Below are 5,314 nucleotides of genomic sequence, written 5' to 3'. Positions count from 1 at the left end.
TTAACAACACAAGAAACAACTGGTGTTAGCAAGGATGTGGAGAAAGGGGAGCTCTCGTGCACTGTTGGTGGGAATGCAAATTGGTGCAGCCACTCTGGAGAACAGTATGACGGTTGCTCAGAAAGTTAAAAATAGAGCTGCTCTATGATCCAGCAATTGCACTACTAGGTATTTATTCAAATGTTACAAACATACAGATTCAAAGGGATATGTGCACTCCAATATTTATAGCAGCATTATCAACAATATCCAAACTATGGAAAGAACCCAATGTCCATTGACTGATGAATGGAAAAAGAAGATGTAATACATATATATATTATTACATACATACATATATATTATTACATACATATGTATATTATACATATAATTGTATATTTGTCTTATACAAAGAAGACAAATGGATGGCCAACAGGCACATGAAAAGATATTCCTATATATATACACACACACACACACACAGCAGAATGTTACTCAGCCATCAAGAAGAATGAAATCTTGCCATTTGCAATGACTTGGATGGAGCTACAGCAAAATAAGTCAGTCAGAGAAAGATAAATACCATATTATTTCACTCATATGTGGAATTTAAGAAACAAAACAGAGGGTCACCTGGGTGGCTCAGTGGTTGAGTGTCTGCCTTTGGCTCGGGTTGTGATTCTGGGGTCCTGGGATCGAGCCCCATTTTGGGCTCCTTGCTCAGTGGGGAGTCTGCTTCTCTTTCTATCCTTTTCCCTGCTTGTTCTCTCTCTCTCCCTCAAATAAATAAAATCTTTTTTAAAAAGTAGAAATTAATGTGGGATATGAAGAAAATGAAAATTGGAGGGTATTTGGTTAAAGATGGTGGAATAAAGCTAAAGAATTTTATTATTTCTGGAAACCCTCCAAAGTCTACCAAAAAAGCAAAATATAGACACACACCTACCTGCAGGTTGTAGAAAACAAGTAAATATCTATAACACTAACCCAAAGGCTCTAGAATATCCTCAAGAGTTAGAATAACTAGAATATCTATCCATAAGGGTTGCCTCCCAAGAGCGAAAGTGTAGGGTTATCCCTTTATTCTCGTTGATGGGAGTTGAGGTGTTTCCTGACATGTTTGGCTTGAGCAGCATAATTATTATCTATTTAAATCTTTCTATCTTGCTAGGCTTCCCCTTTCCTGATCCTTTCACTACACAGAGCATGCTTGTCATAGCAGAACTTTTTGTTGTCTGAACTCCTTGCCATTTCTGGGTTGCTGGCTTCTCCCCACAGACTTTCTGAGATACACAAGGCAAAACAAAATCGCTGCTGCGTCCTGTGGCCCTTAGTTGGTCTAACTTCTTTGCACCTTTTAGGGCTTCCTATGTTTGTTTTATCTACAATGCAAAGTGTTTTGAGCCATACTTTCTGGTAGGAAAGAAGTGTATCTACTCCACCTTATTCCAGAACCAGAAGTCTGTGTTTATAATTTAATCATGTTCTTATCTCAGTTATTTTTTCCTTTTTTTATTTTTTATTTTTTAAATTTTTTTAAAGATTTGATTTATTTATTCATGGGAGACATAGAGAGAGAGAGAGGCAGAGACGCAGACAGAGGGAGAAGCAGGCTCCACGCTGGGAGCCCGATGTGGGACTTGATCCCCGGGAGTTCAGGATCACACCCTGGGCCGAAGGTGGCGCTAAACTGCCGAGCCACCCAGGGATCCCCTCAGTTATTTTTTCCTAAGGTAAATCATCAAGATGGCTAATAATAGCATGGCTACAAGACTGTCTTCTGGGTTTGAGATTTTGTAATTTAAGAATGGATTTTAAGTCATTCATTGCAGGAAGATTCCATCAAATATTGATTGTATGAATAAAATCTGGAAAATTAAAAGCCCCTACAAAAATTACATGTTTGTATTTGATTTTTCATTCATTATTCCTCAGCTTACAGAGAGATTTGAGCAAGATGTATGATAAAGAGGCTTGCTGTGCTCTGCATGTGAATATTAGCCAATTTTAAGAAAACAAGGTTAATTTCATATGCTCTTTTGGTGCCCCAATTATTAAAGCAATTGCCACTTTTATAACCAGCACTCATAGATGTCAAGTACAAGAGAGGAAATAGAGTATCATAAACTTGATTACCAATAATTGAAACACCACACTTACTTTAGCAGGATAATTATTGCGGTTTTCAGTGGGACCATACTCTAACAATTGTGAGGTTTTGCCTAGTCTCACCTTCTGCCACTAGGAAACATGTCCAGGCATATTTTAGAGGAGCAGATGGGCAGTAATAATACATGTTTCCTAAGTAGATCACTCAAAATCTAAATGCTCATTCACTTATTTATTTCCTTACCATACTTTACAGGAGTTTAGATTACTTGGATATTATGGATAACTCTCTCAATTACCTTTACTTAAGGCATCTCTTATCCACAGGATATTGTTTCAGTTGCTAATATGTGACCTATTTTTTTCTGACTCTCTCAGCAGTTGGTATTGAGACTTCTGGTGTACCTCTAGGTTAACATACTTTGGAATGTATATTTAAGGCCTTTTTGTAAACTAGCCCTCAGGTTTTATAAGAAACTAGAATGAAAGGAAAACAATCTTAAGCACTAAAGGTAATTTGGTGTGAAACTATCTTTTAATTGTGATTTATCCATCCCTGCGACATTTTGTCATTTTAACTCTAAAATAATTTTATTTACGTATTATCTCTAAATTAAAAGAAAACTTCAATAGAATCACTTGAATATGTCTGTGAACACTAGTTTCAGAAACACGGCTTACAATTTATGTTTTAGAACATTTTAGGATCATGAAGTACATATTTTAATGAATAATGGCTATTGTTTAGGTTGTATTTAATACAAACTGTCGTCAATATTAAGTTTGATGAGCAAAATGAATCTCTAAAGCTACTTTCCATTGGTCCCGAGTCATAATTTCTATTGGATCATATTCTTTTTTTTTATTGGATCATATTCTTAAAGTGATTGATACTCACCAGGAAAAAGTTACTAATACATCACTAAGAGGATTCAGCCATTAATTCTATGTATGAATGCAGAGTAATTTTATTAAAATATATCATAATTTATTCCTTCTATCATTAATATATATGAATTTGAGGGTAGTGTGCTAATTATAGGAAGGATGAAATACACACTAAAATATGTACCCTGTGCTTAGTGATAGTAGCTAACTATCTACTATGCAGATGGTGCCAGCATCTTCCAAGCACCATGTATATAACAACCTTAAACCTCACAAGTGTGATTTGAATTGTTGATACCATGACTTTCCACATTTTCATTGTATAGAAGGAGAAAGTGAATCATGGAGAAGGTCACAGGTCCAAGGTCAGAGCATACTTGGCAGAGGCAGGACTTGAGCTGGGCAGTCCGCTCCAGACTTCATGTTCCCAGCTCTCAGATGATACCGTGTTAGTTTCTTCAGTCTTCATTAATATATTTGCTGAACATAATCATCTAAACCAAATCAAATTTCACCAGTTTTGCATGTCAGGAGGCTTTTTCCTGACGTGTTTTAGGATGGTACTTGAGAGATTGTTATTAATTTGGCTTTCATGTCTACAGACAGTGCATTTGCATCTCTGCAAAATTAGCAATTAGTTCCTTGGCTCGGCTGCAAGCATTTTTACATAACTGCTAAGATAATAAACAACTCCTACTTTTCCATAAGTAGAGTTATCTGTTGGACTGCAACAGCCACAAAAGGGCCAAAATGTTGAATGGCCAGTGATCATCTAAGAAGCAGTATTTGTCCGCAAGGGCCCTCCCCCACATCCTGTAGGCAGGCACTCAGTGGTCATTGTGCATGGCCCATGCACCACCAGGGCACATGGAGACCCTTCTGGTGAAAGCCAGCATGCACGCCGACTGGCTGGGCAATCACACTGGATGCTAAAGCGTTTACGTGAGTAGCTTCCATTACGTTTGTTCCTGCCCTGAAGATGCTTCCCAGGTAACATTTCCTTATAGCATGATTTCTTAAGGTACTTTTTCAAAATTTCAGTCTTTAATACATGTTAATAAAAAACTGTTCATAAACAGTATAGGACATGTAGATAAAAGACATTCCTTCAGTGTTCTCACGAGCAGAATGCTCACACACAGCTCTCTTCAGCAATGTGAGAAGAACAAATGTAGGCTTCGCTGATGTTTAATGTGAGGACTAACTTGGACTTTCTGACACTTCTTTCTGGGAGTGTGCTGCCCATGGCGTCTGAGAACTGGAGCAGATCACCTTTGTTTTCTAGATCTTTCTCTCTGGGAGGTGGCAGTCAGCTGCAAATGTGAATTCAGTGAGACAAACCAGTCTGGAAGGGAAGTCTAGGACTGAATTTCCAAAGATAGAAAGCAATGAGGGGTCTGAGTTTGGCTCACTAGTCTGCTGGGAGCACTACCAGACGTGCAGGAATGTGAATCACGGGAATTCAGTAGAAGGGCCCCTAAGTGCTCATACTCTCAACCGGCACTACCAGGCACCTGGACTGTGGCCCAGGGAGCATTCCCCCTGCAGTGTGCTGGTTTAAAGACCCAGAATAAATCTCCACTCCTCTTAACTTTTTATGATCATCAAAAATATGAAACTGGGACGCTTGGGTGGCTCACTGGTTGAGCATCTTCCTTCAGTTCAGGCTGTGATCCCAGAGTCCTGGGATCGAGTCCCACATCAGGCTCCCTGCATGGATCCGGCTTCTCCCTCTGCCTATGTCTCTGCCTCTTTCTCTCTGTGCCTCTCATGAATAAACAAAATCTTTAAAAATATATGAAACTTCCCTTCTTCTCATGCATACATCTCCTAGGCTACAAGCTACATCATGTAATTTGATTTAACTTGAATTTCAAAAAAGGGCAGATCATTTGTCCCAAGCACTGAATTTTTTCTAGGGATGTTGTTAAGCATTGAAGCAACGCACTCTTTTAAAGTACAATAATAAATGCCTGGCTTTCCCCTATTTTCTCCTTTAAATTCCCCTTTTCTGCCCTATTTATCTTGTGAGCAGACATAAACGAAACATCCTGTTGTTGAAATTTGTATCAGGATGGATTTAGGCTAGATGTAAAGAACTCCAAATGATGAAAAAGAAACTTGTTTTGAACACCTCTGCCAGGCACCATTCTTGCCTTTCTGGAACTCATAGCCTGAGTGACAGGCAGAAAAACAGGATAATAAATGCAAGATAAAGACATATAAAGACAGAAAATAAGTTTAATAGTCTCAAAGACATTTTCCATGTCATTGAATATCTTAAAGTATTCGTTCAATGTGATGCTTATAGTGTTTGAATTTTGGAGACCAGAGG

The sequence above is a fragment of the Canis lupus genome, chromosome 28 (genome assembly GCF_048164855.1).
Source record: "Canis lupus baileyi chromosome 28, mCanLup2.hap1, whole genome shotgun sequence".
In the NCBI taxonomy this organism is placed as follows: Eukaryota; Metazoa; Chordata; class Mammalia; order Carnivora; family Canidae; genus Canis; species Canis lupus.
This window is presented reverse-complemented; position numbering follows the sequence as displayed.